General features: G+C 41.2%; 1 protein-coding gene across 9 annotated transcripts in view; it reads right to left on the minus strand.

The window, feature by feature from the left end:
• AGTPBP1 (ATP/GTP binding carboxypeptidase 1) overlaps positions 1–15236 on the minus strand; it is a 123499-nt gene that overhangs the window by 104355 nt on the left and 3908 nt on the right. Inside the window, exon 1 of one of the 9 annotated variants that reach the window (XM_019478044.2) lies at positions 5661–5729. The exons of 6 other annotated variants lie outside the window; for them this stretch is intronic. The gene's annotated coding sequence lies outside the window, so the exon portion shown is untranslated. Of the gene's footprint in view, positions 1–5602; positions 5624–5660; positions 5730–15236 lie in introns of those variants that run through there. 2 more of the 9 variants (XM_059724825.1, XM_059724826.1) reach the window with 2 other exon arrangements.

A 15236-nucleotide genomic window follows, 5' to 3' on the forward strand; every position in this document is an offset into this window, starting at 1 on the left:
AAGACACTCAACTTGAGGGAGGAGAAGAGAGGAGCCCAGGGGACAGGAGAAGCCTTAAGGTATATCCCGTCATGAGTGTTTACTACTGGGACTCTTAGACAGTGACCTCTTTAGCATTCTGGCTCTCTAAATCCCATTTTGAGGCGCCTCACCTCCCTAAACCATGGATGGCCAGTCTGCAGCATGTGCCAAAAGTGGCACAGGCAGCCTCTGTGTGGCACATAGTGGATCAGGGAGGGGCAAGCAGACAGGTCAGGAAGGGGCAAGCAGAGAAGCAGATCAGGCATTAGAAGTGGAATGGAGTGGCACTTGGGAGAGCACAAGGCTTAATCTGTGGCACGTCTGCCAAAAAGTTGACTCTTGTTGCCCTAAACAACATCCAGGGAAGAGTTAGGGACCTAACTCATTACTGTGGATTTTACTCAAAGTTATGTGAGTAGCAAAGATTTCTCAGGGTGATACCTTGTATTTGACTACCTCTGTAGTTGGGATAGTGTTAAACAAGCTTTTGAATGCAAGGCATTCTTCCTCAGGTCTGATTTGAGGTCTGATCAGCTCCAGACCCAAGGAAGAATGTCTTGAAAGCTTGTCAGCATCACCCTGAGACATCCTTGCTTCTTGCATAATTTCTGGACCATCACTGCTATATCACTCTTACACCACCACTCCAAAATCAGGCATTATATTGCTGAACACTGCAATATTCAAGTCCTTTTACAGACTAGTCCTTGGTGTGAGGTTGGATAAGGGAACCTGAAGCTCATTGATTAGCCACTTATCTGCTAGCAGTGATTTACATCTTCCTTCATAAGAAAGATGAGCTGAAAGGTATTAGAAATTGGTATAAAGGCATATCTCATTCTATTTCTCAGAAACCATTTATCATGAATGAAACAGATAACTATCAAATGTCACACCCAATATTCATGGTAGCTAAAGACTGCAGAAGCAGCATTCTGCTTCCAGTTAGGTCATAACAGATTGAAGATGCTGCCAGAGAGACAAAATTTATTTTTAAAGCGGACTCATAAGAAAACTAGAATGTGAAAAGGCAATTTGTAGACTCCTTTCTAAAAGCCACAAGGATTTTTTTTTTTAAATACAATACCTCTGTAGTTCTAGCATGTTAGGAACCAAATAATCTCCTACCACTCCAAACTGCTTCAATTCTAAGTAACCAATTCTAGCAAGATTCTTGTCCAGGTGTGTTATCTCTGTTGTAAATAGCAGGAAGTACCTGAATCACTTTCCACTTTACAGGCTTTCAGCTAACACAGGATTGGAGAATCTCTTAAATACAGAATCTGGAAGAAAGATGAATTAGCTGTGACTTTCATAACCTACCCTGAAAACTAAATCCATAAAGAAGGTGTCTCTTCCTGAAAACATCTATATAAATTAAAATCTGATTAAACAGGGTATGCGTTTAATTTTAAATGAAAGAGGACTTAAAATTTTTACACTTTCTTTGGAAACAGCTTTCCAAAAGAATTAAGAAAATTCAAAATGAGTACAGGCAGTCCTCGACTTACAACGTTTCAAGTTACAACGTTTGCACTTACAACATTTATAAATTGACACCGTTTCAACTTTATGACGTCAGTTTCGACTTACAACACTTGATCCAATGCGACCAGCGAACAAGTTCGCTGTGTCGCTCATCTCCCTGGAGAACATCTGTCCAAACTTGCTTGGACACCTTCTTTAAGAAAGCAGACAGGACTCCAGAAAAACTTGCAGCCAAGACTCCTGAGAAAACTTCAGGCAAGAACCCTTCAAAAAGTCCAGCAAAGTCACTGCAAAGACGTCCTTCCAAATCAATATGATCGCTATTTACAATATAAATACATTAATGTAGCTATATTACTCATCTATAATTAATCAAGTACAAAATTCGGGGGTATTTTTGGTGAAAATAGGGTATCAGGCCTTGGTTCAGGAACCAATCCCCCATTTATAACATTGTTCCTTATGAGAAACTACAACGTTTCAACTTAAGATATGGTTTTCAGGAACCAATTGTGTCATAAGTCCGAGGACTGCCTGTAGCGACATACTTTGTAATTTGCAGTGTTGGTTATATAAAAAAAATAAATAAATTAAGACAACTGACATCAAACAGGAAAAACTTGTTTTACTGTATCTGGTATACATGTCTCAGTCGAATTATTTGAGTGTTCTACAAAACATTTAAAGAAACAGAGAACAGTAAAATGATTCATCACAACATGAGACAAAAGAAAATGGCAAGGTGGAATTTATTTTGTGATATAAGAAACCTAGCCAGGTATAAAATACATAATACAAAAGAAAAATGTACACACACACATTTATATACCTATACATCTCTATACACACATAAATACACACACATACGCACATATATATATATATATACATACATACCTATAAAGAGAGAAAGAGAGAGAGAGAAAGAATGGTGTAAAAAGCTAATTATGCAAAGTGAAACAAGTTATAATTGTCAGACAGACTTAAGAGAACGACAGCATATGTTATTGTTGACAAAATAAGTATGATACAGAGGTTTTTTAAAAAGTTTTTCTGGGCAATCAGCACAGGTGCAGGGCATTCTTATACTGGAAAAAACAAATCATTCCCAGAGCATGAAGAATATTGTGATTACACAATTCAGCAGTAATGGAAAGTCTCAGGGTGATCAAAAGAAGCTAGAAGAGGATCTCAGTTTTCCTACTGGGAACACAAATTTCACCACTCAGCAGAGATACAAAAATAATCAGTTGCATGGGAAAACACAAAATAATGCAACCTTCCAACCTAGTTCCCCAAACATGTCATGCCAACATATGCTGGAAAGCTGTTTCAGTGAAACTACAGCATCAACACTTATTGAATCAAAGTATGTACTGTGAAGTAGTTGACACCACATTCAAGCGGTCAGCACATAAATTTGGAGGCACGTTTTCAGAGATTTCCCCAAAAAATGAGAGGAAAAAGAATTACCAAGAAACAAACACCCATGTAAATGCCAGTATGTCATGAATCACCCAATTTTACGATTACTACATGTCTACATTTAAACTAGTCAGGTGTCCGTTATGATGTCAGATTCTTCACTAGATGCATCTGAGGTCTCAAAAAAGGCAGGAAAGGCATGATAGAGATGTTGCAGCTTCCCAGCTGAGGGCCTGCTTATGTCCCTTGGCACAAGTTTGAAGAGCCCCCAGTATGTTCTAAAACTATATCAAACTCCTGCTTACAGCTACCTGAAAAAGAGCAAGGTAAAGGGTCTGGTCCTCAAAATACTGATTCTTCAAAACAACATTAAGTAGTCACTGAGTCATACAAGGCAGCAGTGTTCTAATATATTCATGAATTTGAGAGCAATTGATGTACAGTTGTGTAAGTCAAGCTCTCAGAAGGAATATAGTTTAAAAGAAAGACAATAGCTAAGTCCAGAAAACTCATGCCCCAGCCATTTGGACATGACATACAACTTCCCAGTTAAGCAACGACCTATTTCACAAGGAAAAGAGGATAAAGGGAATGCAGGATAGTTTTGCAATGCTGACCCACACAAATATTGCATACTAAGCAAATGGGTTATAAGAAATAATTGCATTTTTGCCTGTTAAAAGGTTTTCCTTTCCTCCAAAGCAGCAAGAAGAGCTGCCCAAAACTTAATAGAGACAGGTATTCTGTGTTCTGGCATTTATTTTTATTAAGAAAAATTAGATTCTACTGAAAAAGTCATTTTTTAATAAGAAAATATGCCAAAATAATTTAACTTGCTCTTTTCCTTCCAGTTGCAAAAGGTGTCTAGAACAGACTTATTCTGCTAGATGTCAGTGTTCTCATGAATGCCCCTTAACTAAACTAATTATGCACAACAGTCCTTATGCCACAAGTATGACCTAATTAAAGGATTTGCAAGAAAGAAGGTGAACCATGAAAGCAAATATCCATATTCAAAAACAAATATATATGTAACAAAATCAACACTGAAGCTACTTGCAAAGGAAACTGCATTGTGTATTAAGGGTTTGCCTGTGAAGGTCATTTACATACACAACATCCTGTAAATGATAGCACTGATTTCTTCAACAATGACATCTACCATTATATTGCAGTTGCATTTGAAGGCAAACTCCCATCAGGATATAGGCCTTATTGAATCTGATGCTAAACGCACAAATAGAAAGTTATGGTCATTACTCCAAAACTTGCAGATAGAAGAACTCATCTAAACTGGGTTCTTTAAACACTTCTGTAAGCTCAGTGCTTATAATGCTTCCATAAAAAGCAAAACACAGGCACCAAAATAATTTCCTTGCTATTAAGAATCCTGAATAACACTTCCAAGAGGTTCTGCATGTCCCCGTGTGTGTTTCCCTTGGGCACTCTAAAAGCATTATCTCTGGGCTACTGCAAGGGGGGGGGGCTCATCCTCTGGCCTGTGGGCTAGGTTCAGTCAGCTGGACCTATCTGCTCCATGGAGCTCCCTGCAGGTCTGGAAATTTGGCAGTAGAGGAGTGGATGCAATCAGTGCTACCACCACTCACTTCCCCCTTTGCCAAGTTTCCAGGCCCAGATGCCATGACCCTGTATGTTGAGCTGAGGCTGCTATTGGGCACATGGGACTGGAGCCTAATCCAGGGTATAGGGCTGGGATCCTGCACTGGACTGACACCACAGATCAGATCTGGCCTACAAACCAATCTTCCACCATTCGTCTGACCTGCAGGGCTAAACATTTGGTCTCTGCTTGTCTATTGTGATACCTTGCCAGTAACATTGATAGGATTTTGAAGACGAGCAGGGCACCTGTCCCCCGCACCCATCCATTTGCGCAAGTTTTACACAAAGCTGACTGGCAGCAGATGAGCCCAAACAACATTTATCGTCACCCTGACTGCGAGGACCCATGCTAGCCTCTCTACACAGCATGGTGTGGTCACCAGAGGACAATTTGGGAAGGTCAAGGATGCAAGTGTGGGGCAGGGCAGAACTTCTCATCCGACCTGGGACAGGGCTGTGTTTTTAAGCCTGGCTTCTGAGGGGAGAGTTTGGCTGAAGGACTCTGGCTGCTCGCCCCAAGCCTGGGTATCCGGCTCAGCCGTGTGTTGTGGGCCAGAAGCCCCGGGCTGTAAACAAGCCAGCGTCCAGGAGCCAGCGCTTGGCAGCAGGGGACTGCTGGGGGGGCAGTGACCTGACACCACTGCTACTGGCTGGGTGAAAGGACCCCTGCTTCCACTCCAACACATGGACATGGACACACACACACACTCATATGGACAGGGACACAGACACGCTGAATCACATAGGCAGGCAAAAACGGGGGGGAGAGGACACACCCTGAAACACATGGGCGGGTGGACATGGGGACATTCAGACAGACAGACACACACATACAGGGACACACATGGGGACAGACAGGCAGACATATACACACAGGGACACATGGACACACACATGGAGACACCGGGGACATGCACACACATGGGGACACACGGGGACATACAGACACACGCACACACAGATGGGAACACACGGAGACATGCAGACAGACAGACAGACAGACACGGATAGCCCCCGAGCGGAGATCGCCGCCCCGCGGACTCACCCGAGCGCGGGGGTGCAATGGCTGCAGCCGCCGACCGCCGCGCCCCGCCCCCACCTACCCGCACGGCGCCTGCACCGGCCGCGGCACCCTCCCCGGCTGCTGGCACGCCGGGCCCGGCCCAGCCCGGCCGCATCCCGGCGACGTCAGCGCGCACCGCAGCCCGCCCGCCGCCACCCGGGGTCCTCCCGTCTCCACGCCCGCGGGGCTGGCAGGGGCTCGCGGGACGGGCCGGGCCGCCCCTGGAAGAGGGAGACCGCCCCGGGGCTCTTCCGGCCCGAGGCTCCTGCCCCGCTTCCCACCCCTGGCACAGCGCCTTCCTGAGGCATTTCGGCTCCAGCAGTGGCTGCCTGGAGAGTGGGTTTCTTCGGCCCTCTAAAAAGAACCAGCCCCCGAAGAGCTTTCCTTTCATGTCTCAGCCCTCAGATCCCGTGGCTTTTCCACATCCATAAAGCCACCTCTGGGGCCACCAGATGTCCCGTCAAGTGTTTAAGCGATGGATGCAAAAGGAAACTGGTCCTTCCTCAAGTCCAATTCTAGCAGGAGTTTGATCAAGGAGTTCTTAGGCAAGCAGGCTGGGTTAAAGTTAAACAGAAAGGGGTCCCGGGGCTCAAGGTGTTAAATTCCCTTACCATTTGCAATCTTTATTGTAGTGAAAACACTCATTCCCTCATAACTAATATCCTTAGGGCCGATGAGAGAAATGCATCCTAGATCCTCAACGCTGCTTTTCACAACAAGTGCGTGCTAGGGTGGGGTGCCTGAGCTCCACACATTAGCCAGCTCCACTTCCAGAACAAGAACATAGGTGAGAAATCCTGGGCACGTCTACACATTCATTAATGCACCATAATTACAGCTTAGTACTTGTAATAACAGATGCCAAATGCACCGTAATCAGTCCTGCTGTGCATTAGGGCAGATAAACACTTTGTGCAATGCTTAATACATACAGGACTAAAGCTACTGTGTATTAGCGCAGTTTTTGTCAGCTGTGCTGATGCGCAGTAGAATTAGTCTAATGTGCATTAAGCAATCCCGTATAGATGCACCCCCTGAGTCCCAGTATTCTTCTGTTTGGGAAATAACTGTATAACCCATAGACACAGTATGCATAACATCCTCCCTACCACTGCTGCTTCAAATAGGAAAAAACCCAAATGAATCCGATTCCCAGTTACTCCTTTGGCTCAAGGTGTAAAGGCTGTGGTTTGTAGTCTGAAAGCTGGGAGGTCTAGTTCTACCAATGACCCACACTAGGGATTCTTGTGACTGTATGCGAACTGAATGTGGTCAGAAAAATTCATCTATTAAAAGTACTTTGCAAACAAAATAAAAGAAGCCAAAATGGGATGTCAGAGGATTTCTCAAAGATTCACACTTGAACTTTGTAGAGCTATGGTCCATATTATAAATTGTCCCTCTATTTGGGCCTTGTCTTACTTTAATGCCTTGTGTTGGATTGCTGGCTTTTTTTGTTTTTACAGTATGCGAGTGGTGGGGAATGTGGCAGCAATGTTTGGTCAAATAGGTGTGGACTGTTAAAATACGCCACTAACCTTTTCTGGTACATTTTAAAACTATTTCACAAATTTCTGTTCCTATTATACCAGGTTAAATCTATTATTCTCCATTTGCACTGGTGTATCTGAGAGATATATTTAGCCCACTGCAATGAAACCTACATATAAACAAAATATTAAGTAGAAAGAGGATTAAAATTTAAGCTGTGCTTCAGTGGCATTCAACTAATAAAAAAAAAACAAACAAACCCACAAAAAAACCGAACAACACATACCCTTTTCTCAGCGTCCCTTGAAACACCAACATAGTAACATGTCTGGATACAGTTAAAGTCTAGCCAGTTCCCCAACCTACATACAATTCTTTATTACATGCTCACCCCACCCAACTTTCACTGTCCAGTGAGCGCTAGCCTTGCCCCTTAAGTGAAGGTCAAAACAATAAATTACTTGGAAACTGATCCCATACATATACACAGGGTCTTCTATGTAAAAGCTGAACATTAAAGTAGTTCAGAGGAGACTGCATATATTTCTGGTTCTGCTGCATTTCTTTTCTGGTTGAAGATAGAAACTGCACACCTTTAATGAGCATTAAAATTCCTTCCTTATTTAAAAGAACATGGAAGTAAGAGTGTATTGATACCATTAGATCAGTGATTATCCTGTTTCCTGTTCCATAAAACAGCTATCAAAAAGAAAACATTTTTTAAATCCACAATATAAAACGTTTCAAGTTTCCTATTTATTAAACTTCTGTTCATAACATGCAGATCAAAATATACTAAATATATCCCAAAATTTGTTTAAAACAAAATAGCCAATTAAATTACAAGTCAGAAGAAAAAGTTTCAGAAGGGTATGTGTGCATACAAGAGAAAGCACAATAAATAAAAGTAAACACAATGTCCCTTTCTGCCTGTGCAGAAAAGTAAAGGAATGGACAACATCTGTTGAAACAAACAAAAAAATAAGTTTATTTTGATCTGAGTTGTATTTACAAGCATAACTACTGATCCTGAACATTTACAAATTTACAAGTGTGCCATTTAACTTGGCAAACTGAAAGAAAACATATGGAAACAGATGACTGAACAAGAATAATATAAATAACAAATAATAATAATAAACAATAATAAAGATTTGAATCAGCTATTACCAAGATCAACTACTGACACTATGATGTCACTGACTAGCACAGAAAAGAAAATGGAGCTCTGAATATCGGTTTTAACAGATACCAACATTTCAAAAAGGATAGTTACCAGCTTTTTCTCAGTTCTAAACAGTGTGCTGCCTCTACAGTCCATCTTTCTTCAATTTACTCCAATACAGTAGAACTACAATTTATTTCAGTAAATCTCCTGTGAGTGGGGGGAGCTGCAACATTTGGCCCTTGATTTGTAAAATCTGAATACTTTTGTAGGCAGTCACTCAGTGTTAGAAAATTGGCTCAGAAAAATACAAGAATATTTTGACACGTATGCTGCACATTTATGATGTACAAGATCAGATCACACAACTCTTACTCAGATAAGACCTACTGACTCCAGTGGAACAATCTAATATAAAAGTCTGAGTATCTGCAGACATGATAACAATTTCTGAGTGCAAATAACTTAGTGTATCCAGAAAATTCTTTGTAAGAGAGAAACTTAAAAAAAAAAAGAAAAATTTTAAACTGGATTTAAAATTAATTTTTAAGGGATAGTTATCTTACTACTTTCAGAGTAACTAAATGGTTCATTATAGTTTTGACTTCTGAATCAACATACAGCATTACAATACAATTCACATCAATCTGTTCCTTTGTAATGTGCACAATCTTACTGGAAAAGATAATAAACACTGCATTCATCATTTCAGAACAAACCATAAATCTGCACTGTTCAAAATCAATTACAAATTATATTATTGCCCTTAAGTGTAGGATCTGATGCAGAGCCAGTTGCTCTTTTCCAAAATTAACAAGCCACAGTACCACAGAATTATGGAGTGGTGTATGTTCAGCAAAGATAATTAATTTAATGTCTGCAATGGTGCGTGTGAACATGTGCTCTTATTTCAGCATTTCTAGAGAATTGGTTTGTTATAGATGTTTGACAAAAGGGAGATCCACAAATTTACAAACAAAATAATAGCTCAAATACCAAGTAACCTCTAAGTTTCTTACATGCACTTGGAAGAGGTGTGCATATGAGTCACCTTGTATTAACTCAAAGTATTTTGAGACAGGAACAAGTGTTGTAGATAAAGTAACAAGAACGTATGTTTAGGGCCTCATCCCTCAACTCTTACTAGCAGGTGTAGTCCTTCTTAATGGCTGATTACAAATTATTAATTAAAGTAAAAGTCCAAGAATTGAACCTGATACAAACTAAAACAATCATAAACTATGTCAAAAGTTTTGGAAGAAAGATCAAGGAGTGAGAATAATCTGAGTAAAAAGAAGGGCTACAGTCTCACATGGTAAAAAAAACAAAACAAAACAAGCCAAGAAAAAAAATAACCAACAATTTTGCTCCGCTGATTTCAGTGAAGCTATGCATGCATACTGACAGCAGTTGAGGACCTAGTCAATATATTTTCCATGATCTTTTATGCAAATCAAATAAGGGTGTTGCTTGTTTTGCCATGTGGGGATTCACATGCACATCCATTAACATGAATGTGTGTGTACATAACTAGGTATGATCAAAAGTGTAAATCTTGGGCAATGTTAGATGTTTAATGATCCAGTAATGTCTTATTATACTTGTGTTGCACTGCCACATATTAAATAACTATTGGCCACAGTCAGTTCTAGTTTTATACATGGAGATTATTAACAAAACGAAATGAAAATGAGTCTTGAGATGGAGCGGCTTTTCCATTCAGGATGGATCCTCAATTTTAATCCTTGAAGAGTTATTTTGCAGTTCCACCATGAAACACAGATTCTGCTGAATTAATAACAATGACTGCACTCTAATATTCGGATTAAATTACTTGTACAGTGGAGTCGCATCTTACGCAGGGGTTAGGTTCTAAAGTCAGTGTGTAAAGTGAAAATCATGTATAGTCAAAATTACCCTGTCCCAGCTTGGCAACTGGTGCCTCCTGGGTCTGGGGGGCACCTGGGGTCCCCCCATGGCCGATCTGATTGCTGAGCGGGGGGGGCCTCAGCGTGCTCCCTGGAGGACCTGGAAGTGGACCGGAAATGGTGGACGGAATCGCCTGCACTATTTAAATTGTTATTTTTCTCTCTTTTTTTTTTTTTTTGCCAAGCGCGTATAGTTAAATTCGCGTAAGTTAAACGCACATATGATGTGACACCACTGTACTACAGGGAGACTGCAATGTGTATGCATCTGGGCAGAATGGATCTCTTAAAGTGGTATCTCACTCCCTCTGTGAAGTCCTAAGCAGTCCCCAGTAACCAAATATACAAATACACATTTAAGAGGACCTACAATTTAGTGTCTAATTGATACTGCAACTTGCTGAATGCAACTATTATTGTGGGGCTGACTTCAACTGGATCAGGCTGCACAGCCCCTTGCAAGAGGTACTCTACCCTGACCCCAAAGGATCAGGCCCTTACAGACTGAAGGGTCTCCTGCTCATTCGTCAGGTTTCCTTATAATCACTTCTTAGAGGCTCACAGTTTCTATTTAAACACCAGCATATTTCAGTAATAAATATTGCTTCATCTACTCTATATCTCTTTATCCTGAATGGACCTAGTCAGCACTAGACTATGATCACTGCTGTCAGCTCCTCTTAAATCTCAAAAAAATCACTCTCTCATTCAAAAGCAAAGTGTTTTCTCTTTCTCTATGAACACATTCTCCTCACTGTCTCGCTCAATGTGCAATTCCTTTCTAGTCACTTGAACACTTGGTACATTTCCAACATACCTTCTCTTCCCTTTTTACTTCCATAAAGATCTTTTGTTTGCTCTGATATATGTTGCCATTTCAATACACACAAAAGCATTTCAGTTCAGCTTGACAGTTGCAGTCCATGATTCAGCTATTCTGTGTTCTTCTTCCAGTATTATAAACTGAATGACCAATTAAGTGACCAAACCAATCTGTCAGGGAGCCAACCCTCTTAAGCAAATATGCTTTATTTTCTTGCACATACTGGTGTGCAGTTTATAGAATTATCATACCATGTACAGCGTACATATTGTTGGAACTATTTTGTTCCCATTTTTGAAGCTTTTAATTATGGTTTACAATGGTACATCATGCATTGAAGGCAGGTGAACAACTCAAAAACCCATTACAATATATCATGTTTACTCAAATCCAAGGTGAGGTCCTGCCACCCCATTCACCATGGGGAATAAAAAAAAAACCCCTCATCTTGGATTTGAGTATAAGCAGAAAAGTAGATGTCTGCTGTGGCTCTGACACCAGCCCTAACCTAGGCTTGGGGTCAGAGTCAGAGCCACAGCTGCTCTCCTCCCCCCCACTCCCCCTGAACCCCACTAACAATCCTGTGCAGCCTCTGCTCCCTCCACCCATATACTTCCCCCGCAACTCTGGCACTGCTCCAGTCTGGGGCACTCAAGTCCACCTGACTCCCCCACTGCCTGCCCTTTGCAGCACTGATGGAGGATAAACGTAAGATGGAACCACCACTCCTGCCAGTGATTAGATTCTATGTATGCATGGAAAATTACAACAAATGTATAATATTTCCATGTACTGAACCTAATTATTAGGTTGGGTCATCTTAAACCTAAAGTATGCTTGGATTCATGTAAATATGGTAGATCAGTTGAACCAACACTTTCTAAGCCAAGTATTTAAAATTAAGTACCTAAATAGCAAACCTCATTTTGTAGGTGCTCAAAACTTCCACTAAGGGTCTCTAGCATTATTTTTTATACTTCCTACAGATTGGTTACAAAGCAGTATATTTTGCCTTTTTTTTGAAGGGCAAAATTCAGACAGGTGTTTAAGAAAAATCTAGGCTGAGATACTGTTTAAAGCCTTTCTGTTTTATGTTGATATTTTAGTTCCCCTTTAAGTTGTTTTCATAGTTGTTGTTAGGGGCTGGAAGGGACCATACAGATAATCAGATCCAGCCTCCCTGCACATGGGCTGGAAAGACTGCTGGGATCAAATGATCCCAACAAGATGGGCATCAAGACATTTTCTGAAGATCGCCAGGATGGATGACTCTACCACTTCCAGGGGGAACCTGTTCCAAACCCCCAGCACGGAGTTTTTTCTTATGTCTAGCCTGAAGCGATCTTCAATCAGCTTGTGCCCATTATTTCTTGTCCTCACCTGGGGGGCCTTGGTGAATAGATGCTCCCCCAAATCCTGATGTATGCCCTTGATATACTTATACTCTGTCACCCTCCTGTTTTATAGGTTAGTCTTTTCTCTTACTGTAAGCTATCCTGAGCCTTTGTTGGGAAGGGAGGCATATACCTCGAATAAATAAATACTGCTGAATAGCACTGCAAGCAATTTCAGTCATTTCAAAGGACCAAACACTGTTCCTCTATACTCATATTGGAGCGGTACCTGCCACTGATCCAAAACTCATGGAAGTCACTGATATTCTTTTTCTTAACTCCAGTGGGTTTTGCATCAGCTCCTTAATTTAGGAAAAGTCACAATTAAATTAAATTAAGCTTTTTCCCTATATAGGTACATTTTGAGACCAACAGGAACAAAAACAGATTTGGCCCAACTGCAGGCAATTTTCTCCAGTTAGCATACATCATCTTGAAATGAGCAGATTTATTTCTTTTCCAGTTACTTGACAGAAATATCTAAAACAATGCTAAATCAAAATAATGCTGAGTTGTTTAAAGAATGTTCCCCAAAAAGGGAAAAGAATGACCTTCAACTGCAGTGTTTCAAAAAAGATCCTTACTAATAATAGTCTGCTGCAGGTGACCTCCTTTCCCACGATGGCTTTGGTACATTATTTGCAGCTTTCTCCCCCCCCCAATTCTCCATGTAACCATTTTCAAAATATGCAAAACGACAGAAAAACAGCTTAAAAAAACCCCTGTGCCTAATTGCATGTACAGTCTTGGTTCTTGCTATCACAGCATACTTACAGGCAAAAATCACTCCCGAGATCTGTGTATTTGTTTATCGTGCACATTTTAAGAACAGCTTCCAAATAAAGAAGAAAATGTAACATGATATAAATAGTCACCAGAAACCATTTTTTCCACTGGACCCAATTGATAGTTTTTGGGTGTAGTACTCCAAAATACCAACGTCTTTGCAGTTATCACAATTACACAGAATAATTTTAGTTGCACATTGGAATGCATGTATTTTTAGATCTATTTATAAAATCACTTCAAAAAAATTCAAGTTAGTTCAGTATAAGGCTATATGCAGTGTAAAATGGAGATTACTAAAACATCATAAGTTGTCACAAAATACCTCTGTTCCTTCAAATCTGACTTAAGGAGCAAAAAATAGCCAATAGTTTAGTGAAACCCCCCTAGAATGCTTAAGTATAGCTAAAGCAGAGTCCAGGTCCCTCCCTGCTACGCGAGATGTTCAGTTTAAGAAAAGTCTTTCCCAAATCTTGGATAATATATATGTAGAGAGATAATGTAATAATTGAATAATGTATGATGGGACAACAAAAGCCACTCACTAATTAAGGCTGGAGCAAGCTTTTCATAAGCTTGGTATCTGACCCAGTCCCAACTTTACCAGAAAAGAAATGTGTGACACATCATGGATAGAATATAGATGAAAGTGTGGCTGTGGGTTGCTCTTCCATCTTGTTTTAACATTGGGAATGACAGGTTTGTCTCCTGAATAATACATGATTTGCATGACAACAGTGCTCCAGATGGTGGCAATACATTTTTAATACTTTAGTGATAACATTTAAGTGCTGCAAGTATTAAAATTCACCAAAAGTGCCCCATATCTGGCATGGAGCCATAGGAGGGATGCATGGAGTTATTTAACATTGTAAAGGAACAAGCCAAAAGATGGCACCGGGGTACTCTCTAAAGAAGTAACACTTAAAAAAAGAAAAAGAAAAGAAAGAAATAAAAAAAGAAAAAAACAGCAGGCATAGGGGGAGGGAGAGCAGGTACCAATACAACCACACATCCAAAGTGCAGATCACTGTTAATCCCTCACAAATATTCCAAACAGGCCGAATACTACAGCTACTCTACACTAGCTAGTCCATGTAACAGTGCATCCCTGAGTTAACAGGCATATTGCATCCAGACTACACTAAAGAGTAAAGCAGTGAAACAACATACCTGTTCCACATACGTTAAACCCCCAAATGGAAGTAATGGAACTGCCACAAAGCTAGGCACATACCTCTGAGCTCTAGCTCAAGCACAGCAACTGGCACACACCCATTCCCATGCTGAGGGAAGTTGCATTACATCTGGGATTTTTAGTATGCACAAAAGCAGCCAGGCTGAGCTCCCTAATGTGAACTGGAGACCATGCCAGGGACGATATTCATAGATTCATAGATGTTAGGGTCAGAAGGGACCTCAATAGATCAAGTCCGATCCCCTGCATAGGCAGGAAAGACTGCGGGGTCTAGATGACCCCAGCTAGATGCTTATCTAACCTTCTCTTGAAGACCCCCAGGGTAGGGGAGAACACCACCTCCCTTGGGTACCCGTTCCAGACCTTGGCCACTCGAACTGTGAAGAAGTTCTTCCTAATGTCCAATCTAAATCTGCTCTCTGCTAGCTTGTAGCCATTATTTCTTGTAACCCCCGGGGGTGCCTTGGTGAATAAATCCTCACCAATTCCCTTCTGTGCCCCCGTGATGAACTTATAGGCAGCCACAAGGTCGCCTCTCAACCTTCTCTTGCGGAGGCTGAAAAGGTCCAGTTTCTCTAGTCTCTCCTTGTAGGGCTTGGTCTGCAGGCCCTTAACCATATGAGTGGCCCTTCTCTGGACCCTCTCCAGGTTATCCGCATCCCTCTTGAATTGCGGTGCCCAGAATTGCACGCAGTACTCCAACTGCGGTCTGACCAGCGCCCGATAGAGGGGAAGTATCACCTCCTTGGACCTATTCATCATGCATCTGCTGATGCACGATAAAGTGCCATTGGCTTTTCTGATGGCTTCGTCACACTGCCGGCTCATGTT

This window comes from Alligator mississippiensis, chromosome 3 (assembly GCF_030867095.1).
Source record: "Alligator mississippiensis isolate rAllMis1 chromosome 3, rAllMis1, whole genome shotgun sequence".
In the NCBI taxonomy this organism is placed as follows: Eukaryota; Metazoa; Chordata; order Crocodylia; family Alligatoridae; genus Alligator; species Alligator mississippiensis.